This window comes from Bos indicus x Bos taurus, chromosome X, assembly GCF_003369695.1.
Source record: "Bos indicus x Bos taurus breed Angus x Brahman F1 hybrid chromosome X, Bos_hybrid_MaternalHap_v2.0, whole genome shotgun sequence".
NCBI classification, from domain to species: Eukaryota; Metazoa; Chordata; class Mammalia; order Artiodactyla; family Bovidae; genus Bos; species Bos indicus x Bos taurus.
In genome coordinates, this window is record NC_040105.1 from 73,480,934 (window position 1) to 73,507,009 (window position 26,076).

The following is a 26,076-nucleotide window of genomic DNA, read 5'->3' on the forward strand; positions in this document are numbered from 1 at the left end:
ACTTACATGCAGAGTATATAATGTGAAATGATGGGCTGATGAAGCACAAGCTGGAATCAAGATTACTGGGAGAAATATTAATAACCTCAGATATACAGATGATACCACCCTTATGGCAGAAAGTGAGGAATTAAAGAGCCTCTTGATGAAGGTGAAAGAGGAGAGTGAAAAAGCTGGTTTAAAATAAATAATTCAAAAAACAAAGATCATATAGCATCCAACAGAGACAGACTTTATTTTCTTGGGCTCCAAAATCACTGTGGGTGGTGACTGAAGCCATGAAATTAAATGACACTTATTCCTTGAATGAAGAACAATGACAAATCTAGATAGCATATTAAAAAGCAGGGACATTACTTTGCCTGCAAAGGTCAGTATAGTCAAAGCTATAGTTTTTCCAGTAGTCATGTATGAATGTGAGAGCTAACAATAAAAAACAAAAAATTGGAGCACTGATGCACTGATGTCTTTGAATTATGGTGCTGGAGGAGACTCTTCAGAGTCTCTTGGACAGCAAAGAGATCACACCAGTCAATCCTCAAGGAAGTCAAGCCTGAATATTCATTGGAAGGACTGATGCTGAAGATCCAATACTTTGGCACCTGATATAAAGAGCCAACTCATTGGCAAAGATCTTAATGCTGGGAAAGATTGAAGACAGGAAATTAAGGGGACAACAAAGGATGTGATTGTTGGATGGTATCCCTGATTCAATGGATATGAGTTTGAGCAAACTCTGGGAGATGGTGAAGGATAGGAAAGCCTAATGTGCTGCAGTGCATGGGGTCACAAAGATTTGGACAAGACTGAGTGACTGAACAACAACAGCAACACATAGTCTTGCCCATCAGAAAGAAAAAACATAAAGTTACCTCTTCATACTAGAATGCAGTCACAATTCACCCCCAACATGAAACAAACACAAACCACTGCACCAACCTTACCCACTGAGGACAGAAACAAAAAGGAAGAAGATAGGACCCTAAAGTCTGGGAAAAGAAGGCCTCAAATGAAACAATTTAGGGGGGGAAAAAAGAAGACAAAAAAATATACTGCAAATGAAGGAACAAGGTAGAAACTGAACTTACAAGACCAAAGAAATGAAGAGGAAATAGGAAAACCACCTGAAAAAAAAAAATGTAAAGATGTTGAAAATCTCAAAAATAGAATGGAGAAAATGGAAGAATCAATTAACACAATTAACAAGGACCTAGAAAAAGAATAAACAAACAGTGATGAATAACACAATTATTGAAATTGAAATAGTCTAGAAAGAACTAATAGAATAATTCAGGCAAAAAATGGACAAATGAGCTGAAAGACAGATGTTGGAAATTACTGCTGAAAAGCCAACTAGAGGAAAAAGTAATGAATCAACTGAAGATAGCTTCAGAGACCTCTGGGACAATATTAAGTGTACTAACCTTTGAATTATAGAGGTCCCAGAAGAAAAAGAGAAAAAGAAAAAGTCAGATAATTTTTAAAAAAGATTATAGTCAAAAACTCCCCCAACATGGACAAGGAAATAATCAAGCAGGTCAAAGAACACAGAGAGTCCCATATAGGGAAAACTCAAGGAGAAACATGTCAGGACACATACTAGTCAAGCTAACAGAGATTAAACACAAAGGAAAAATGTTAAAATCAGTAAGGGAAAAGGAACAAGTAACATACAAGGGAAACCCTATATGATCAACAGCTGATCTTTCAGCAGAAACTCTGCAGGCCAGAAAGGAATGGTAGGACACATTTAAAGTACTGAAAGAAGAAAAAAAAAAAAAAAGCTAAAACCAAGATTACTCTATCCAGAAAGGATTTTATTCAAAATTTATGGAGAAATCAAAAGCTTTACAGGAAAGCAGAAGTTAAAAGAATTTAATATCATCAAACAAACTTTACAACAAATGTTAAAGGGACCTATATAGGCAGGAAAAACAAGAGAAGTAAAAGACCTACAAAAACAAACTCAAAACAGTTAAGAAAATGCCAATAGGAAAAAAATATGCCAATAATTACTTTCAGTTTAGTTCAGTTCAGTCACTCAGTCTTGTCCGACTCTTTGCGACCACATGAATTGCAGCACACCAGGCCTCCCTGTCCATCACCAGCTCTCGGAGTTCACCCAAACTCATGTCCATCGAGTTGGTGATGCCATCCAGCCATCTCATCCTCTGTCATCCCCTTCTGCCCCTGCCCCCAATCCCTCCCAGCATCAGAGACTTTTCCAATGAGTCAACTCTCCACATGAGATGGCCAAAGTTTTAGAGTTTCAGCTTTAGCAACAGTCCTTCAAAAGAACACCCAGGACTGATCTCCTTTAGAATGGGCTGGTTGGATCTCCTTGTAGTCCAAGGGACTCTCAAGAGTCTTCTCCAACACCACAGTTCAAAAGCATCAATTCTCCGGCGTTCACCTTTCTTCACAGTCCAACTCTTATATCCATACATGACCACAGGAAAAACCATAACCTTGACTAGAAAGACTTTTGTTGGCAAAGTTACGTCTCAGCTTTTGAATATGCTATCTAGATTGGACATAACTTTCCTTCCAAGGAGTAAGCATCTTTTAATTTCATGGCTGTAGTCACCATCTGCAGTGATTGTGGAGCCCAAAAAAACAAAGTCTGACACTGTTTCCACTGTTTCCCCATCTATTTCCCATGAAGTGATGGGAACAGATGCCATGATCTTTATTTTCTGAATGTTGAGCTTTAAGCCAACTTTTTCACTCTCCTCTCACTTTCATCAAGAGGCTTTTTAGTCCCTCTTCACTTTCTGCCATAAGGGTGGTATCATCTACATATATGAGGTTATTGATATTTCTCCTGCAATCTTGATTCCCAGCTTGTGCTTCTTCCAGCCCAGCGTTTCTCATGATGTACTCTGCATATAAGTTTAATAAGCAGGGTGACAATATACAGCCTTGACGTACTCTTTTTCCTATTTGGAACGAGTCTGTTGTTCCATGTCCAGTTCTAACTGTTGCTTCCTGACCTGCAAACAAATTTCTCAAGAGGCAAGTCAGGTGGTCTGGTATTCCCATCTCTTTCAAAATTTCCCACAGTTTATTGTGATCCACACAGTCAAAAGCTTTGGCATAGTCAAAAAAACAGAAATAGATATTTTTCTGGAACTCTCTTGCTTTTTCCATGATCCAGCAGATGTTGGCAATTTGATCTCTGGTTCCTCTGCCTTTTCTAAAACCAGCTGGAACATCAGAAAGTTCACGGTTCACATATTGCTGAAGTCTAGCTTGAAGAATTTTGAGCATTACTTTACTAGCATGTGAGATGAGTGCAATTGTCCAGTAGTTTGAACATTCTTTGGCATTGCCTTTCTTTGGGATTGGAATGAAAACTGACCTTTTCCAGTCCTGTGGCCACTGCTGAGTTTCCCAAATTTTTTGGCATATTGAGTGCAGCACTTTCACAGCATCATCTTTCAGGATTTGAAATAGCTCAACTGGAATTCCATCACCTCCACTAGCTTTGTTCGTAGTGATGCTTTGTAAGGCCCACTTGACTTCACATTCCAGGATATCTGTCTCTAGGTCAGTGATCACACCATCTTGATTATCTGGGATGTGAAGATCTTTTTTGTACAGTTCTTCTGTGTATTCTTGCCACCTCTTCTTGATATCTTCTTCTTCTGTTAGGTCCATACCATTTCCAAATTATTAGAGAAATGCAAATCAAAACTTCAATGAAGTATCACATCTCACTATTCAAAATGGCCATCATTAAACAATAAATGTTGGAGAGGGTGTGGAGAAAAAGGAACTCTCTTGCATTGCTGGTAGGAATGTAAATTGATAGTCATTATGGAGAACAGTATGGAGTATTTTTTTTTTTTCAGACTAGGAATAAAGCTATCATATGACACAGCAGTTCCACTATTGCGTGTACAACCTGAGGAAACTATAATTCAAAAAGACGCATGTTCCCCAATATTCATCACCAAGGTATTTATAATAGCTAGGACATAGAAGCAACCTAGATGCCCATCAACAGATGAAAGGAGAAAGAAGCTGTGGTATGTATATACAATGGAATATTACTCAACCAAGAAATGAATGAATTTGAGTGATTTGAACAGAGGTGGATGAACCTAGAGCCTGTTATTCAGAGTGGAGTAAGTCAGAAAGAGAAAACAAATATCATATATCAACTCATATAGAAGTAATCTAGAAAAATGTTACTGATGAACGTATTTGCAATGTAGCAATAGAGATGAAAAAATAGAGATCAGATTTATGGTCACAGTGGGGGAAGGAGAGGGTGGGACAGATTGAGAGTGTAGTATTGAAATATATACATTATGATAGTCAAATAGCTAGCTAGTGGTAAGTTGCATAACAGAAGGAGCTCAACCCTGTGCTTTATGACAACCTAGTGGGGAAGGATGAGGTTGGCAGTGGGAAGAAGGTTCAAGAGAGAGGGGACATATGCATACTTAGGGCTCATTCACGTTGTTGTATAGCAGAAACCAACACAATATTGTAAAGCAATTAGCGTCCAAGTAAAATTTTTTAAAAAGATATGGAAGGTAAGGTGTGAGAGTATAAATCTATCTGTTGATTCAGAAGTTAGAGGGAACACAGTCTGTAGCCACACAGTGTGATCGTAATCTGAGAATGCAGATTTCTTTGATGCTCTAATTTTATTTCTTTTAAATATACATCTAGAACTTACAAACTTTTCCTTTTTTTGATTCGTGCTTTTCTGTTTTTTTTTTTTTTTTTCATAGATTCAGTTCATCAGGTTGAGGAAGTTCCTTTATATTTCTAGATTATCAACAACTTGGACATAAACGTGTGTCAGATTTTGTCCAGTTCTTCTTCCGTATCTATTAGATGATCATTTGGACCATGTCTTTCATTCTATAGATGTATTACACTAGTGTATTTTTAGATGTTAAACCATCTTTGTATTCCTGAAATCACCCATGGATATGCTGTGCAATTTTTTACACATTACTCTATTCAGTTTGTCATTTTATTGAGAATTGCTCTGTCTGAAATAATGAGGGATATTGGTTTGTATATTTTTGTGTTATTATTTTCTGGTTATGGTATCAGATTAAATAAATGCTAATAGCAAGAGTTTTGTGAAAAGATCTATACTCTTGTATACATTGGAAGATTTTGTGTGTGAATGGAATTATTTCATATTTCCAGTTTTATTAATATATATTGACAAATAATATTGTGTGAAATTAAGGTGTACAGTATGATAACATATTATACATATATATTGCAATATCATTGTCACAGTTGTGTTAGTTAACACCTTCATCTTGTCATATAATTATCATTTTTTTTTATTTTTTTTTTGTGGTGGGAGAATTTAAGATTTCCTCTCTTAGAAACTTTCAAGTATATAATACAACATTGGTAATGATAATCACAATGCATTAAACAACCAGAAATTATTCATCTTCTAATTGGAACTGGAATCACCAATTCAATAGACATGAGTTGAGCAGACTCCAGGGGTTGGTGAAGGACAGGTAACCCTGGTTTGCTGCAGTCCATGGGGTCGCAAAAAGTCAGACACAGCTTAGCAACTGAACAACAAGTTTGAAGTATGTACTCTTTGACCAAAATCTCATTTCCCCCATACTCTAGCTCCTGGTAACCATTATTTAATCTGTTTCTGAACTGGATGTTGTATATTTCACATATAAGTGAAATTATACACTATTTGTCTTTTCCTGACTGATTTACTTCATGTAGCAAAATGCCCTCTGGGTACATCTATGTTATTGAAAATGACAGGGTTTCCTTCTTTTTTATGGGGTTTATATGGGCTTCCTTGATAGCTAAGTTGGTAAAGAACCCATCTCCAATGCAGAAGACCCCGGTTCGATTCCTGGATCAGTAAGATTGCTAGAGAAGGGGCTACCCACTCCAGTATTCTTGAGCTTCCCTTGTGGCTTAGATGGTAAAAAATCTGCCTGCAATGCGGGAGACCTGGGTTTGACCTCTGAGTTGGGAAGATCAAACCATGGGGGTTGCAAAGAGTCAGAAATATTCCATTATCTTTTCCATTCATCTGTTTATGGACACTAAAGTTGTTTCCATATCTTGGCTATTGTGAATAATGTCGCAGTAAACATGGGAGTTTACTCATGTAAGTAAGTGGCAGCTGTGCAGGCACAAGCAAACCAAGAGGAGTTACTCCATGTTCAAGGTCAGGAGGGGCAACCTCGTCCAAGATAAGGAGCAGCAGCAGCGCTTTGCTGGAGCAGCAGTGAAGAGATACCCCACGTCCAAAGTAAGAGAAACCCAAATGAGATGGTAGATGGTAGGTGCTGTGAGAAGGCATCAGAGGGCAGACACGCTGAAACCATAATCACAGAAAAGTAGCCAATCTGATCACATGGACAACAGGCTTGTCTAACTCAGTGAAACTAAGTAAGCCATGCCCTGTGGGGCCACCCAAGACAGATGGGTCATGGTGGAGAGGTCTGACAGTATGTGGTCCATTGGAGAAAGGAATGGCAAACCACTTCAGTATTCTTGCCTTGAGAACTGCATGAACGGTATGAAAAGGCAAAATGATAGGATACTGAAAGAGGAACTCCCCAGGTCAGTAAGTGCCCAATATGCTACAGGAGATCAGTGGAGAAATAACTCCAGAAAGAATGAAGGGATGGCACCAAAGCAAAAACAATACCTAGTTGTGGATATGATTGGTGATAGAGGCAAGGTCCAGTGCTGAAAAGAGCAATTTTGCATAGGAATCTAGAATGTCTGGTCCATGAATCAAGGCAAATTGGAAGTGGTCAAACAGGAGATGGCAAGAGTGAATGTCGACATTCTAGGAATCAGCAAACTTAAATGGACTGGAATGGGTGAATTTAACTCAGATGACCATTATATCTACTACTATGGGCAAGAATCCATTAGAAGAAATGGAATAGCCATCATGGTCAATAAAAAAGTCCAAAATGCAATATTTGGATGCAATCTCAAAAATGACAGAATGATCTCTGTTCATTTCCAAGGCAAACCATTAAATACCATGGTGATCCAAAGCTATGCCCAATCAGTAACACTGAAGAAGCTGAAGTTGAATGATTCTATGAAGACCTACAAGACCTTTTAGAATTAACACCCCAAAAAAGATGTCCTTTTCATTATAGGGGACTAGAATGCAAAAGTAGAAAGTCAGGAAACATCTGGAGTAACAGACAAATTTGGCCTTGGAATATAGAATGAAGCAGGGCAAAGGCTAATAGAATTTTGCCAGGAGAATGCAATGATCATAGCAAACACCCTCTTCCAACAACACAAGAGAAGATTCTACACATGGACATCACCAGATGGTCAACACTGAAATCAGATTGATTATATTCTTTGCGGCCAAAGATGGAGAAGCTCTATACAGTCAGCAAAAACAAGACTGGGAACTGACTGTGGCTCAGATCATGAACTCCTTATTGCCAAACTCAGACTTACGTTGAGGAAGTAGGGAAAACCACTAGAGCATTCAGGTATGACCTAAATCAAATCCCTTATGACTGTACAGTGGAAGTGAGAAATAGATTAAAGGGAATATAGCTGATAGAGTGCCTGATGAACTATGGACAGAGGTTCGTGACATTGAACAGGAGACATAAATCAACACCATCCCCATGGAATAGAAATGCAAAAACGCAAAATGGCTGTCTGAGGAGGCCTTACAAATAGCTGTGAAAAGAAGAGAAGTGAAAAGCAAAAGAGAAAAGGAAAGATATAAGCATCTGAATGCAGAATTCCAAAGAATAGCAAGGAGGGATAACAAAGCCTTTCTCAGCGATCAATGCAAAGAAATAGAGAAAAGCAACAGAATGGGAAAGACTAGAGATCTCTTCAAGAAAATTAGAGATACCAAGGGAACATTTCATGCAAAGATGGGCTCGATAAAGGACAGAAATTGTATGGACCTAAAACAAGTAGAAGATATTAAAAAGAGACAGCAAGAAAATACAGAACTGTACAAAAAAGATCTTCATGACCCAGATAATCACAATGGTCTGATCACTCACCTAGAGCCAGATATCCTGGAATGTGAAGTCAAGTGAGCCTTAGAAAGCATCATAATGAACAAATCTAGTGGAGATGATGGAATTCCAGTTGAGCTATTTCAAATCCTGAAAGATGATGTTTTGAAAGTGCTACACTGAATATGCCAACAAATTTGGAAAACTCAGCAGTGGACACAGGACTGGAAAAGATCAGTTTTCATTTCAATCCCAAAGAAAGGCAATGCCAAAGAATGCTCAAACTACCACACAGTCACACTCTTCCCACATGCTAGTAAAGTAATGCTCAAAATTCTCCAAGTCAGGCTTCAGCAGTGCGTGAATCATGAACTCCCAGATGTTCCAGCTGGTTTTAGAAAAGGCAGAGGAACCAGAGATAAAATTGCCAACATCCACTGGATCATCAAAGAAGCAAGAGAGTTCCAGAAAAACAACTATTTCTGCTTTATTGACTATGCCAAAGCCTTTGACTGTGGATCACAATAAACTGTGGAAAATTCTTCAAGAGATGGGAATACCAGACCACCCGACCTGCCTCTTGAGAAACCTATATGCAGGTAGGAAGCAACAGCTAGAACTGAACATGGAATAACAGACTTGTTCCAAATAGGAAAAGGGTACGTCAAGGCTGTATATTCCACCCTGCTTATTAAACTTATATGCAGAGTACATGATGATAAACGCTGGGCTGGAAGAAGCACAAGCTGGAATCAAGATTGCCAGGAGAAATATCAATAAACTCACATATGCAGATGATACCACCCTTATGGCAGAAAGTGAAGAGGGACTAAAAAGCCTCTTGATGAAAGTGAAAGAGGAGAGTGAAAAAGTTGGCTTAAAGCTCAACATTCAGAAAATGAAGATAATGGCATCTGTTCCCACCACTTTATGGGAAATAGATGGGGAAACAGTGGAAACTGTGTCAGACTTTATTTTTGGGGGGCTCCAGAATTACTGCAGATGGTGACTGCAGCCATGAAATTAAAAGATGCTTACTCCTTGGAAGGAAAGTTATGACCAACCTAGATAGCGTATTGCAAAGCAGAGACATTCATTACTTTGCCAACAAAAGTCTGTCTAGTCAAGGCTATGGTTTTTCCAGTGGTCATGTATGGATGTGAGATTTGGACTGTGAAGAAAGCTGAGCACCAAAGAATTGATGCTTTTGAACTGTGGTGTTGGAGAAGACTCTTGAGAGTCCCTTGGACAGCAAGGAGATCCAAACAGTCCATCCTAAAGGAGATCAATCCTGGGTGTTCATTGGAAGGACTGATGCTGAGGCTGAAACTCCAGTACTTTGGCCACCTCATGTGAAGAGTTGACTCATTGGAAAAGACCCTGATGCTGGGAGGGATTGAGGGCAAGAGGAGTAGAGGACGACAGAGGATGAGATGGCTGGATGGCATCACCGACTCGATGGACATGAGTTTGAGTGAACTCTGGGGGTTGGTGATGGACAGTGAAGCCTGGGATTCATGTGGTCACAAGAAGTTGGACGCGACTTAGTGACTGAACTGAACTGAAACATGAGAGTGCACCTCTCCTTTATGTCCTATTTTCATTTCTTTTAAATATATATGCACTCAACATGTGTCATTAACTATACTATGCAAATGCTAAAAGATCTGAAGGGAGAACCAGACAATAACATAATAAGAGTGCCATGCCATGCCTTGCTAAGGCTTTCTCTACATCTACTGAGATAATCATATGGTTTTTATCTTTCAGTTTGTTAGTGTGGTGTATCACATTGATTGCTTTGCAAATATTGAAGAATCCTTGCATCCCTGGGATAAGGCCCACTTGGTCATAGTGTATGATCTTTTTCATATAGTGTTGCATCCTATTTGCTAGAATTTTGTTGAGGATTTTTGCATCTATGTTCATCAGTGATATTGGCCTTTAGTTTTCCTTTTCTGTGGCATCTTTGTTTGGTTTTGGTATTAGGGTGATGGTGGCCTCATAGAATGAATTAGGGAGTTTGCTTCCTCTGCAATTATCTGAAAGAGTTTGAGTAGGATAGGTGCTGCTGCTGCTGCTAAATCACGTCAGTCATGTCAGACTCTGTGCGATCCCATAGACGGCAGCCCACCAGGCTCCCCCGTCCCTAGAACTCTCCAGGCAAGACCGCTGGAGTGGGTTGCCATTTCCTTCTCCACTGCATGAAAGTGAAATTTGAAAGTGAAATCGCTCAGTCATGCCCGACTCTTTGCAACCCCATGGACTGCAGCCCACCAGGCTCCTCAGCCCATGGGATTTTCCAGACAAGAGTACTGGAGTGCGGTGCCATTGCCTTCTCCGGATAGGTGTTACCTCTTCACTAAATCTTTGATAGGGTTCACCTGTGAAGGCATCTGGTCCTGGGCTTTTGTTTGTTGGAAGATTTTTTATTCCGTGGTTGTGTTGGGTCTGTTAAAATTTTCTATTTCTTCCTGGTTCAGTTTTGGAAGCTTTTCTAAGAATTCGTCCATTTCTTCCAAGTTGTCCATTTTATTGGCATATAGTTGCTGAAAAATATATTTTAGAAAAGTTTTCTTCTAGTTCTGTGAAAAATGCCATTGGTAATTTGATAAGGATTCCATTGAATCTGGAGATTTCTTTGGGCAATATTTAATATTTATATTATTAATTCTACCAATCCAAGCCCATGGTATATCTCTCCATCTGTTGGTGTCATCTTTTATTTCTTTCATCTGTAGCTTATAGCTTTCTGCATACAGGTCTTTTGTCTCCTTAGGTAGGTTGATTCCTAGGTGTTTTACACTTTTTGTTGAAATGGTGAGTGTGATTGATTCATTAATTTCTCTTTTTGACTTTTGTTACTGTGTAGAAATGCAAGAAATTTCTGTGTATTTTGTATCCTGAAACTTTACTATATTCATTGATTAGATCTAGCAGCTTTCTGTTGGCATCTTTAGGATGTTCTATATATATCATACCATCTGCAAGCAGTGACAGTTTTACTTCTTTTCCTATTAGAATATTTTCATTTTAATTTCTTATCTGATTTTTGTGGCTAGGACCTCCAAAATTATATTAAATAATGATGGTGAGTGTGGGCACCCTTGTCTTGCTAATGATATTAGAGGAAATGCTTTTAATTTTACACCATTGAGAATAATATTTACTGTGGGTTTGTCATCTGTGACCTTTATTATGCTGAAGTGTGTTCCTTCTAGGTGTCCTTTCTGGAGAGTTTTTATCATAAATCAGTGTTGAATCTTATCAAAAACTTTCTCTGCATCTATTGACATGATAATATGTTTTTTATCTTTTAATTTATTATTATGATGTATCCCATCCCATTGATTGATGTATACATATACATATATATATATATATATATAATTTATCTATTTATTATTGAACAATAAATGCTTTACATAATTTTGCTATTTTCTGTCAAACCTCAACATGAATCAGCCATAGATATACATATATCCCATCCGTTTTGAACCTCTCTCCCATCTCCCTCCCCATCCAACCACTCCAGTTTGATACAGAGCCCATGTTTGAGTTTCCTGAGCTATACAGCAAATTCCTGTTGACTATTTTATGTATGGCAATATAAGTTTTCATGTTACTCTTTCCATACATCTCACCCTCTCCTTCCCTCTCTTCATGTACATATGTCTATTCTCTATGTCTATTTCTCCATTGCTGCCCTGTAAACAAATTTTTCAGTACCAATATTTTTAGATTCATATATATGAATTAGAATACAGTGTTTATCTTTCTCTTTCTGACTCACTTCACTCTGTATAATAGGTTCTAGGTTCATCCACCACATTAGAACTGACTCAAATGTGTTCCTTTTCATGGCTGAGTAATATTCCATTTTGTATATGTACCACACTTCTTTATCCATTCATCTGTCAGTGGGCATCTAGGTTGCTCCCATGTACTAGCTATTTTAAATAGTGCTGCAATGAACAATGGGATACATGTGTCTCTTTCAATTTTGGTTTCCTCAGGGTGTATGTCTAGGAGTGGGATTGCTGGGTCATATAGTGGTTTTATTCCTAGTTTTTTACGTACTCTCCAAACCATTTTTCATAGTGGTTGTATCAATTTATATTCCCACCAACAGTGCAAGAGGGTTCCCTTTTCTCCACAACCTCTCCAGCATTTATTGTTTCTAGACTTTTTGATGAGGGACATTCTGACAGATGTGAGGTGATATCTTGTACTTTTGATTCGCATTTCTCTAATAATGAATGGTGTTGAACATCTTTTCATGTGTTTGTAAGCCATCTACATGTCTTCTTTAGAGAAATGTCTGCTTAGTTCTATTTCCCACTGTTTGACTGGATTATTTGTTCTTCTGGTATTGACTTGTATGAGCTGCTTGTATATTTTGGAAATAAATCCTTTGACAGTTATTTAATTTGCTATTATTTTTTTCCCCATTCTCAGCATTGTCTTTTCACCATGCCCATAGTTTCCTTTGCTGTGCAAAAGCTTTTAAATTTAATTAGGTCTCACTTATTTACTTTTGTTTTTATTTCCATTACTCTAGGAGGTGGGTCATAGGGGATTTTGCTTCGATTTATGTCATCGAGTTTTCTGCCTATGTTTTCCTCTAAGAGTTTTATAGTTTCTAGTCTTACATTTAGGTCTTTAATCCATTTTGAGTTTATCTTTGTGGATGGTGTTAGGAGGAATTATAATCTCAAATTTTTACATATAGCTGTCCAGTTATCCCAGCACCATTTATTGAAGAGGCTGTCTTTGTCCCATTGTATATTCTTGCATCCTTTGCCAAAAATAATGTGCCAATAGGTTTACGGGTTTATCTCTGGGCTTTCCATTTTGTTCCATTGGTCTATATTTCTGTTTTTATGCCAGTACCATATTGTCTTGATGACTGTAGCTTTGTAATATAATCTGAAGACAGGAAGGTTAATTCCTCCAGCTCTGTTCTTCTCTAAAGACTGCTTTGGCTAATAGAGATCTTTTGTGTTTCCATATGAATTGTGAATTTTTTTGTTCTAGTTCTGTGACAAATGCCATTGGTAATTTGATAGGGATTGCATTAAATCTGTAGACTGCATTTGGTAGTCATTTTCACAATATTGATTCTTCCTACCCAGGAACATGGAAGATCTCTCCATCTGTTTATGTCATCTTTGATTTCTTTCATTAAGTTTCTTATCATTTTCTGTGTACAGTTCTTTTGTCTCTTTAGGTAAGTTTATTTCTAGATATTTAATTATTTCTGTTGCAATGGTGAATGGGATTGATTCCTTAATTTCTTTTTCTGATTTTTCATTGTTAGTATATAGAAATGCAAGTGATTTCTGTGTATTGATTTTGTATCCTGCAACTTTTCTAAAAGCATTGATTAGCTCTAGTAATTTTCTGATACTATCTTTAGGGTTTTCTATGTACAGTATCATGCCATCTGCTAACTGTGGGAGCTTTGCTTCTTCTTTTCTGATCTGGATACTTTTTATTTCTTTTCCTTCTCTTATTGCTGTAGCTAGGTGCCGGGGACCAGCCCCGGCTGATCCAGGGAATTCGAAGCGGGGACGGCGTCGGCGAGGATCAGGAAACAACTGCTTAATTAAACGTTAATTAAGGATATAAAGAGTAATAGAATGAGGATAGCTCAGTGAAGAAATTCAGTGTAAAAAAGAGGCTGAATAATTCAGCCAGAAGGTAAGAGAAAGAACAACATGGTGAGACCAAGTTTTGGTGAACAAGGCCCGCACTTTATTTTCCAAAGTAGTTTTTATACCTTAAGTTATGCATAGAGGATAATGGGGGAAGGGGTAGAGTCAAGCAGCAAGCCAGGCTTTCTTCCTGCAAACTTATCATATGCAAAAGTTTAGGTGATTTGCATCATCTTCTGGCCCAGAGGCCTTTTTCTCTAAAGGTGATTATTCTAAAGTCAGGCGCCAGCCTCCAAAAAGCATTAGATAAAGTTGCATTCCTACAGAGCAAATGTGTGGTGGGCTATAACAAGAAAAAGAATTAACTCAAGGGTCCCAGGTTACAAACATTAAAGCTACTATTTACACCAACTATATTAATCAATACACTGCCAGGGACACAGCAGGTAAGGGATATGGAAACTTAGCAGCAAACATTGGCCCAACAAGTGAAAAACCCTTCACCAATACAATTTCTAATCAATCTTTTAACTGCTCAAAAGAATCTGTGTTTAGACAGTTTAGAACATCTCCTGCCTCTCACAGTTGGGAGGCTCTGAACAATCACATGTGGCCGGAAAAACCTATTCAGGCAGGCTAGACGATTTCCAAAGGAGTTTGTAGGTTAAACACTGTCACACCCAGGAATTATTAACTGGAGCTGTAAGCTAACTCTTTTTTCAGAGAGAGGTAGTGGGGGACAGCCCCCCATAAAGTCAGAGGTGTAGGTGAAAGCACAAAGCAGAAAGTAGGCAGACTCTGGTTTTGGGGGTAGATTGCTCGAGAATTTCCAGGGAGACTCCTGAGGCTTGATCCCGCCTTTGCGTATGCCAAGCCTCCTTCCTCATGACCTTTGCCAGAGGCGGAGCTCGCTCCCCGCAGCTAAGACTTCCAGAACTATGTTGAATAATAGTGGTGAAAATGGACACCCTTGTCTTATTCCTGATCTTAGGGGGAATACTTTCAGTTTTTCACCATTGAGAATACTGTTTGCTGTAGGCTTACCATATATGGACATTAGTATGTTGAGGTACGTTTTTTCTATGCTCATTTTATAAAGAATTTTAATCATAAATGGGTGCTTCATTTTGTCAAAGCCTTTTTCTTCCTCTACTGAAATTATTATATGGTTTTTATCTTTCAATTTGTTAATATGGTGTATCACATTGATTGGTTTCTGTATATTGAAGAATCCTTTCATCCCTGGAATAAACCCAACTTGATCTTGTTGTATGAGCTTCTTGATGTGTTGCTGAATTCTGAATGTTAAAATTATGTTGAGGATTTTTGCATCTATGTTCATGTGTGATATTGGCTGACAGTTTTCTTATTTGTGTTGTCTTTGGTTCTGGTATCAGGGTAATTGTCTGGTTCTAGTATCAAGGTAATTGTGGCCTTGCAGAATGAGTTTGGATGTTTTCCTTCCTCTGCAATTTCTTGAAAAGAGTTTTAGAAGGATAGGCACTAGCTCTTCTCTAAATGTTTGATAGAATTCTCTTGTGAAGCCATCTGGTCCTGGGCCTTTATTTCTTTTGGATATTTTTTTATCACAACTTCAATTTCAGTGCTTGTAATTGGGTTTTTAATAATTTCTATTTCTTCCTGACTCAGCCTTGGAAGTTTGAACTTTTCTAAGAATCTATCCATTTCTTCCAGGTTATCTATTTTATTGCCATATAGTTGTTCATAATATTCTCTTATAATGCTTTGCATTTCTGCATTATCTGTTGTAACCTCTCCTTTTTCATTTCTACTTTGTTGATTTGATTCTTCTCTATCTTTTTCTCTCGATGAGTCTGGCTAAAGGTTTGTCAATTTTATTTATCTTCTCAAAGAACCAGCTTTTCGTTTTACTAATCTTTACTATTGTTTATTTCATTTATTTTTCATTTGTTTCTGTTTGGATCTTTATGATTTCTTTTCTTCTACTAAATTTTTTTCTTGTTCTACTTTTTCCAGTTGTTTTAGGTGTAAAGTTAGGTTGTCTATTCGATGTTTTTCTTGTTTTGTGAGGTAGAATTTTATTGCTTTTAACTTCCCTTGTAGAACTGCTTTTGCTGTGTCCCATAGGTTTTGAGTTATCGTGTTTTCATAGTCATTTGTTTCTAGATTTTTTTTTTAATTTCCATTTTGATTTCTGCCACAACCTGTTGTTTAGAAACGTGTTGTTTAGTTTCCATGTATTTGTGTTTCTTACACTTTTTTTCTTGTAACTGATATCTAGACTCATAGCACTGTGGTTAGAGAAGATGCTTGATACAATTTCAATTTCCTTAAATTTACTGAGGTTTGATTTGTGACCCAAGATGTGGTCTATCCTAGAGAATGTTCCCTGTGTGCTTGAGAAAAAGTTGTGTTCTTCTGCAGTTGGATGGAATGTCCTTAAGATATATCAAAGTGATCTATCTCATCTAATGTATCATTTAAGACTTATGTTTCCTTATTAATTTTCTGTTTTGATGATCTGTTCATTGGTTTGAGTGGGGTGCTAAAGTCTCCTACTACTATCATGTTACTTTTAATTTCTCCTTTTATATATGTTAGTGTTTGTCTTATGTATTAAGGTGCTCCTGTGTTGAGTGAATAGATAATTACAATTGCTGTGAATAGATAATTACAATTGCTATGTCTTCCTCTTGGATTGATCCATTGATCATTATGTAGTGTCCTTCCTTATCTCTTCTAGTGTGCTTTATTTTAAGGTCTATTTTTGAAATGGTAACCCACTCCAGTGTTCTTGCCTGGAGAATCCCAGGGACGGGGGAGTCTGGTGAGCTGGTGTCTCTGGGGTCTCACAGAGTTGGACACTAATGAAGCGACTTAGCAGCACTCCAGCTTTCTTTTGCACAGAGTATATTTTTCCATCGTCTCGCTTTCAGTCTATATGTGTCTTGAGGTCTGAAGTGGGTTTTTTTCAGGATGGCATATATATGGGTCTTGTGTTTGTATCCATTCATCCAGTCTGTATCTTTTGTTGTAGCGTTTAATCCATTTACATTTTAAGTAATTATTGATACATATGTTCCTACTGCTATTTCCTTAATTGTTTGAGATTTATTTTGTGGATATTTTTTCCTCTCTTGTATTTCTTTTTCTTTTATTTTTTAATATAAATTTATTTATTATACTTGGAGGCTAATTGCTTTACAATATTGTATTGGTTTTGCCATACATCAACATGAATCCACAACAGGTGTACATGTATTCCCCTTCTGACCAACCCATCAACCTTCCTCCCCATACAGTCCCTCTGAGTTATCCCAGTGCACCAGCTCCGAGTATCTGGTTTTATGCATCGAATCTGGACTGGCAATTCATTTCACATATGATATTATACATGTTTCAATGCTATTCTCCCATATCATCCCACCCTCGCCCTCTCCCACAGAGTCCAAAAGACTGTTCTATACATCTGTGTCCCTTTTGGTGTCTCTCACTGCAGATGGTGATTGCAGCCATGAAATTAAAAGATGCTTACTCCTTAGAAGGAAAGTTATGACCAACCTAGATAGCATATTCAAAAGCAGAGACATTGCTTTGCCGACAAAGATCCATCTAGTCAAGGCTATGGTTTTTCCAGTGGTCATGTATGGATGTGAGAATTGGACTGTGAAGAAAGCTGAACGCCGAAGAATTGATGCTTTTGAACTATGGTGTTGGAGAAGACTCTTGAGAGTCCCTTCGACTGCAAGGAGATTCAACCAGTCCATTCTAAAGGAGATCAGTCCTGGTGTTCTTTGGAAGGACTGATGCTGAGGCTGAAACTCCAATACTTTGGCCACCTCATGTGAAGAGTTGACTCATTGGAAAAGACTCTGATGCTGGGAGGGATTGGGGGCAGAAGGAGAAGGGGATGACAAAGGATGAGATGGCTGGATAGCATCATGGACTCGATGGACATGAGTTTCGGTGAACTCTGGGAGTTGATGATGGACAGGGAGGCCTGGCATGCTGCAGTTCATGGGGTCACAAAGAGTCTGACACTATTGAGTGACTGAACTGACCTGATACAGGGTTATCGTTACCATCTTTCTAAATTCCATATATATGCGTTAGTATACTGTATTGGTGTTTTTCTTTCTGGCTTACTTCACTCTGTATAATAGGCTCCAGTTTCATCCAGCTTATTAGAACTGATTCAAATGTATTCTTTTTAATGGCTGAGTAATATTCCATTGTGTATATGTACCATTGCTTTCTTATCCATTCACCTGCTGATGGACATCTAGGTTGCTTCCATGTCCTGGCTATTATAAACAGTGCTGCGATGAACATTGGGGTACACGTGTCTCTTTCAATTCTGGTTTCCTCGGTGTGTATACCCAGAAGTGGGATTGTTGGGTCGTATGGTTGTTCTATTTCCAGTTTTTTAAGGGTTCTCCACACTGTTCTCCATAGTGGCTGTACTAGTTTGCATTCCCACCAACAGTGTAAGAGAGTTCCTTTTCTCCACACCCTCTCCAGCATTTATTGCTTGTAGACTTTTGGATAGCAACCATTCTGATTGGCTTGAAATGGTACCTCACTGTGGTTTTAATTTGCATTTCTCTGATAATGAGTAATGCTGAGCATCTTTTCAAGTGTTTGTTAGCCATCTGTATGTCTTCTTTCGAGAAATGTCTATTTAGTTCTTTGGCCCATTTTTTGATTGGGTCATTTATTTTTCTGGAATTGAGCTGCAGGAGTTTCTTGTATATTTTTGAGATTAGTTGTTTGTCCATTGCTTCATTTGCTCTTATTTTCTCCCATTCTGAAGGCTGTCTTTTCACCTTGCTTATAGTTTCCTTTGTTGTGCAGAAGCTTTTAATTTTAATTAGATCCCATTTGTTTATTTTTGCTTTTATTTCCAGTATTCTGGGAGGTCGGTCATAGAGGATCCTGCTGTGATTTATGTCGGAGATTGTTTTGCCTATGTTTTCCTCTAGGAGTTTAATAGTTTTGGGTCTTACATTTAGATCTTTAATCCATTTTGAATTTATTTTTGTGTATGGTGTTAGAAAGTAATCATTTCATTTTTTTTTTTTTTACAGGTGTTTGACCAGTGTTCCCAGAACCACTTGTTGAAGAGATCATCTTTTCTCCATTGTATATTTTTGCTGCCTTTGTCAAAGATAAGGTGTCCATAGGTGCGTGAATTTATCTCTGGGCTTTCTATTTTCTTCCATTGATGTATTTTTCTGACCTTGTGCCAGTACCATACTGTCTTGATGACTGCAGCTTTGTAGTAGAGCCTGAAGTCAGGCAGGTTGATTCCTCCAGTTCCATTCTTCTTTCTCAAGATAGCTTTGGCTATTCGAGGTTTTTTTGTATTTCCATACAAATTGTGAAATTATTTGTTCTAGTTCTGTGAAAAATACCATTGATAGCTTGATAGAGATTGCATTGAATCTATAGATTGCTTTGAGTAGTATACTCATTTTCACTATATTGTTTCTTACAATCCATGAACAAGGTATATATATTTTTTAAATATCTTTGTGTCATCTTTGATTTCTTTCATCAGAAAGAAATAGTTTTATAGTTTTTTATATATAGGTATTTTGTTTTATTAAGTAGATTTATTCCTAAGTATTTTATTCTTTTTGGTGCAATAGTGACAAGAATTGTTCCCTTAATTTCTCTTTCTGTTTTCTCATTGTTAGTGTATAGGAATGCCATGGATTTCTGAGTGTTAATTTTATATCCTGCCTCTTTACTCTATTGATTGATTAGCTTTAGTAATTTTCTGATGGAGTCTTTAGTGTTTTCTCTGTAGAGGATTATATCATCTACAAACAGTGAGAGTTTTACTTCTTCTTTTCCAATCTGGATTCCTTTTATTTCTTTTTCTGCTCTGATTGCTGTGGCTAAAACTTCCAAAACTGTGTTGAATAGTAGTGGTGAGAGCAGGCACCCTTGTCTTGTTCCTCACACTAGGGGAAATGCTTTCAATTTTTCACCATTGAGGATAATGTTTATTATGGGTTTGTCATATATAGCTTTTATTACATTGAGATATGTTCCCTATATTCCTGCTTTCTGGAGGGTTTTTATCATAAGTGGATCTTGAATTTTGTAAAAGGCTTTAATTGAATCTATTGATATAATCATATGGTTTATATATTTCAATTTGTTAATGTGCCGTTGATTTGCAGATATTAAAGAATCCTTGCATCCCTGGGATAAATCCCACTTGGTCACGATGTATGATCTTCTTTATATGTTGCTGGATTCTGTTTGCTAGGATTTTGTTAAGGAATTTGCATCTATTTCATTAGTGATATTGCCATGTAATTTTCTTTTTTTGTGGCATATTTTTCTGGTTCTGGTATTAGGGTGATTGTGACCTCATAGAATATGTTTGCAAGTTTACCTTCGTCTGCAATTTTCTGGAAGTGTTTGTGTAGGATAGATGTTAGGTCTTCTCTAAAATTTTGGTGAAATTGTGAACCCGTCTGGTCCTGGGCTTTTTTTTTTTTTTTTTTTTGGCTGGAAGTTTTCTAATTACAGTTTCAATTTCTGTGCTTGTGATGGGTCTGTTAAGATTTTCTATTTCTTCCTGGTTCAGTTTTGAAAAGTTGTACTTTTATAGGGATTTGTCCATTTCTTCCAAGTTGTCCATTTTATTGGCATATAGTTGCTGATAGTAATCTCTTATGATCCTTTGAATTTCTGTGTTGTCTGTTGTGATTTCTCCATTTTCATTTCTAATTTTATTGATTTGATTCTTCTCTCTTTTTTTCTTGATGAGTCTGGCTAATGGTTTGTCAATTTTATTTATCTTCTCAAAGAACCAGCTTTCAGCTTTGTTGATTTTTGCTATGGTATCTTTTCATTCTTTTGCATTTATTTCTGCCCTAATTTTTATGATCTCTTTCCTTCTACTAACACTGTGGTTCTTAATTTCTTCCTTTTCTAGTTTTTTTTTTTTTTGGTGTATAGTTAAATTATTTATTTGAATTTTTTCTTGTTTGTTGTGGTAAGCCTGCATTGCTATGAACCTTCCACTTAATACTGGTTTTACAGTGTCCCACATGTTTTGAGCTGTGTTTTCCTTTTCATTCGTTCTATGCATATTTTGATTTCTTTTCTGATTTATTCTGTGATTTGTTGGTTATTCAGAAATGTGTTGCTCAGCCTCCATATGTTGGAATTTTTAATAGTTTTTTTTTTCTATAATTTACATCTAATCTTACTGCATTGTGATCAGAAAAGATGCTTGAATTGTTTCATTTTTTTTTTTTTTTAATTTGCCAAGGCTACACTTATGACACAGAATGTGATCTATCCTGGAGAAGGTTCTGTGTGTACTTGAGAAAAAGGGGAAATTCATTTTGGGGTGGTGAAATGTCCTATAGATATCAATTAGGTCTAACTGATCCATTTTATCATTTAAAGTTTGTGTGTCCTTTTAAATTTTCTGTTTAGTTGATCTATCCATAGGTGTGAGTGGAATATTGAAGTCTCCCACTATTATTGTGTTACTGTTAATTTCCCTTTCATACTGTGTTAGCATTTGCCTTACATATTGTAGTGCTCCTGTGTTGGGTGCATATATAACTGTTATGTCTTTTTCTTAGATTGATCCTTTGATCATTATGTAGTGTCCTTCTTTGTCTCTTTTCACAGCCTTTATTTCAACGTCTATTTTTTCTGATATGAATATTGGTACTCGTGCTTTCTTTTGGTCTCCATTTGTGTGAAATATCTTTTTCCAGCCCTTCACTTACAGTCTCTGTGTGTTCCTTGTTTTGAGGTGGGTCTCTTGTAAACAACATATATAGGGGTCTTATATTTATATCCATTCATCCAGTCTTTGTCTTTTGGTTGAGCCATTCAACCCATTTACTTTTAAGGTAACTATTGATAAGTATGATCCCATTGCCTTTTACTTTGTTGTTTTTGGTTCGAGTTTAAACACCCTTTTTGTGTTTCCTGTCTAGAGAATATCCTTTAGGATTTGTTGGAAAGCTGGCTTGATGTTGCTGAATTCTCTCAGCTTTTGCTTATCTGTAAAGCTTTTGATTTCTCCTTCATATTTGAATGAGATCCTTGCTGGGTACGGTATTCTGGACTGTAGGTTATTTTCTTTCATCACTTTAATTATGTCTTGCCATTCCCTTCTGGCCTGAAGAGTTTCTATTGAAAGATCAGCTGTTATCCTTATGGGAATCCCCTTGTGTGTTATTTGTTGTTTTTCCCTTGCTGCTTTTAATATTTGTTCTTTGTGTTTGATCTTTGTTAATTTGATTAATATATGTCTTTGGGGTGTTTCACCTTGGGTTTATCCTGTTTGGGACTCTCTGGGTTTCTTGGACTTGGGTGATTATTTCCTTCCCCATTTTAGGGGAGTTTTCAACTATTATGTCCTCAGGTATTTTCTCATGGTCTTTCTTTTTGTCTTCTGCTTCTTAGACTCCTATGATTCGAATATTGGAGCATTTAATATTGTCCTGGAGGTCTCTGAGATTGTCCTCATTTCTTTTAATTCATTTTTATTTTTTCCTCTCTGATTCATTTATTTCTACCTTTCTATCTTCTACTTCACTAATCCTATCTTCTGCTTCTGTTATTCTACTATTTGTTGCCTCCAAAGTGTTTTTGATCTCATTTATTGCATTATTCATTATATCAGATCAGATCAGATGAGTCGCTCTGTGACCATTGCAGCATGCTCTTTTTTGTTTCTTCTAGGTCCTTGTTAAACCTTTCGTGCATCTTCTCAATCCTTGTCTGCAGGCTATTTATCTGTGATTCCATTTTTATTTCAAGATTTTGGATCATTTTCACTATCATTATTCGGAATTCTTTATCAGGTAGATTCCCTATCTCTTTCTCTTTTGTTTGGTTTGGTGGACATTTATTCTGTTCCTTTACTTGCTGGGTATTCTTCTACCTCTTCATCTTATCTATTTTACTGCATTTGGGGTGGCCTTTCTGTATTCTGGCAGTTTGTAGAGTTCTCTTTATTGTGGAGTTTCCTTGCTTTGGGTGGGGTTGTATTGGTGGCTTGTCCAGGTTTCTTGGTTAGGGAAGCTTGTGTCAGTGTTCTGGTTGGTGGAGATGAATTTCTTCTCTCTGGAGTGCAATGAAGTGTCTGGTAATGAGTTATGAGATGTAAATGGTTTGGGAGTAACTTTGGGCCACCTGTATATTGAAGCTCAGGGCTGTGTTCATATGTTGCTGGAGAATTTGGGTCATATGTCTTGCTCTGGAACTTGTTGGCCCTTGGGTGGTGCTTGGTTTCAGTGTAGGTATGGAGGCATTTGATGAGCTCCTATTGATTAATGTTCCCTGGAGTCAGGAGTTCTCTGATGTTCTCAGGATTTGGAGTTAAGCCTCCTGCTTCTGGTTTTCAGTCTTATTTTTGCAGTAGTCTCAAGACTTCTCCTTATATACAGCACCATTGATAAAACATCTCTTTTCAAAGACAATGGACTGCTTTTCTGGGTGCCTGATGTCCTCTGCTGGCATTCAGAAGTTGTTTTGTGGAATTTGTTCAGCGTTTAAATGTTCTTTTGATGAATTTGTGGGGGAGAAAGTGGTCTCCCCGTCCTATTCCTCTGCCATCTTAGGACCGCCTCCCTCTTGTATGAATTTTGGCAGGTCAAGTCGTTTAAGGAATTTGTTCAGTTTATCTAGGCTATCAAATATGTGGGCATAGAGTTGTTCAAAATATTTTTTTATTATTTCAATATACATAAGATTTGTAATAATGTCCCCTCTTTTATCTCTTATATTAGTAATTTGATTTGTGTATTATAGTCTAGGTAGAAATGTATTAAAATAATTTATTCCTTAAAATTTCCAGATTTTGCCATGTTCTATTTTCTCTGTTGATTTCCTGTTTTCAGTTTCAGTGTTTCTGCTTTAATTTTCATTTTACATTTTGTCCAGCTTTATTGAGATATAATTGACATATAAGGTTGTGTAAGTTTAAGAAATAAAATATGATTTGGTACACACACACACATATATATACTGTGAAAATGGTTGATTAAATATTAGTTAATACATCCAACATTTTTACATTGATAGTTTTGTGTGTGTGTGTTGCAAACATGTAAAATCTTCTCTCTTAGCAACTTTCAAATATACAATGCAATATTGCTAATTAAATATGCCTTGCTGAGTTTTAGATCCCTAATTTGTATCCTTATATAATATCTCCTATTTCCTTTTTTTTATGATTACTTTGGATTTAAGTACTTTTATTTCTTGTTTTTTTTTTTTTTTTTTTTGTGACAGAAGCTTAGAATATTGATTTTAGACCCCTCTTCTTTTCTAATATATGTATTCAAGTCTATAAAATTTCCTCTAAGCAATGATATGTCAGCACATTACAATTATTTAAAAAAATTATTTTCAATTTTTTAATCCAAAATATGTTTTAATTTATTTTAAGATTTCTTCTGTATTCATATATAAAAGTGTGTTTTGGTTATTGAAATATAAGTGATTTACAATATTATATTAGAATCAGGTGTGATTCAGCATTTTTACAGATTATGCTCCATAAAAAGTTATTACAAGTTAAAGTCTGTTTCCCTCTGCTACACAACATATATTTGTGGCTTATCTATTTCATACACAGTAATTTGTGTCTCTTAATCCCATACTCTGAAGTTTCCCTTCCCCCATTCACTGTCCATCCTGCTATCCACTAGTTTGTTCTCTATATGTATGAAACTTTTCCTGTTCTATTTTATACATTCATTTTATTTTTAGATTACAAATGTGAGTGATAACATACAACATTTGTGTTCTTGTTTAATTTATTTTATTTAGCATTGTTGCAAATGGCAGTATTTTATTCTTTTTATAGCTGAATAATATTCCATTGTATATATATACCACAATTTCTTTATCCAATCATTTGTTGATGGATATTTGGGTTGCTTCCATGTTCTGGCTATTGTAAATATTGCTGTTATAAGCATTGAGATGCATAAATTTTTTTCAAATTAATGTTTAGATTTTCTTTGAATATATACTCAGCAGTATAATGGCTGAATTATATGGTATTCTATTTTTGCTTTTTTATCTTTTGTGGTTTTTTTTAAATCCTTCGTATCATTTTCTGTAGTAATTATAGTAGTGTACATTCCCAATAACTTTGTACAAGAGCTCATTTTTCTCCACATACTCATCAATATTTCATACTTGTAGACTTTGACAGGTTTGTGGTGATAGTGTGCTTTTGGTTTTCATTTACCTAATGATTAGCAACGTTGAACAAGTTTTCATGTGACTGTTAGCCAACTGTATGTCTTCTTTGGGAAAAAAAAATCTATTCAAGTCTTCTGTACAGTTTTTAGTTGAGTTTTTTGATACTGTGTTGTAGGACCTAGTTATACATTTTTGATATTAACCTCTTATCAGTTATATAATTTGCAATTATTTTATTCCATTCAGTATGTTGTCTTTTAATGGTTTTTCTTTGCTGTGCAAATTGTTTCACACTTAACTCGTGAGAGAATCAGACTTCCCTCGTGGCTCAGACGGTAAAGCGTCTGCCTACAATGTGGGAGATCTGGTTCAATACCTAGGTTGGGAAGATCTCCTGGAGAAGGAAATGGCAACCCACTTCAGTATTCTTGCCTGGAAAATCCCATGGATGGAGGAACCTGGTAGGCCACAGTCCGTGGGGACACAAAGAGTCAGACATGACTGAGTGACTTTACTCACTCACTCAATGAGAGAATCAATTGCTAGGTATGTTGATAAGAAGTCTGGGGTCCCTGAGGAGGAAAGAAAAGTATGAGGCTCTCAAGAAGGACATAGGGTCTGGAGTTCTCAAGGAGGAAAAAAGGACAGACTTTTTTTTTTTTTTTCTTTAGGTCCAGAGCTGAAGATTTCTCAACAGAACAACTCATCTTGCTCAAGGATATGTTTTTCCTTAAACTCTGTCAAGTTGAAAGGGTGAAGTTGCTCAGTGTTGTCCAACTCTTTATGATCCCATGGACTGTAGTCTACTAGGCTCCTCCATCCTTGGTATTTTCCAGGCAGGATTACTGGAATGGGTTGCCATTTCTTTCTCTAGAGGATCTTCCAGATCCAGGGATTGAACCCAGGTCTCCCATATTGCAGGCAAACAATTTACTTTATGAGCTACCAGGGAAACCCCTTAAACTCTGTATCAATGATTATACAAAAACAATGTATCCTGCTTGAGGGCATGTTTCTCCTTCTTGAGAAACTTCTGACTAATCCTGTCATCTTAATATATTATGAGAGTGGGTCTGGTAAGATCTTTCTATTGTTAGTTCTAATCCCATTATCTTAAAATGTAAATTGTGGAACTGGGTCTGGTAAGACTTTTGCAACCTTGATAGATTCTTTTGATTTACTGTAATAACCAATTGAAAAAGTATATAGCTCCCTTGCTAAAACTAGTGAGAGGGGCATTCTCCATC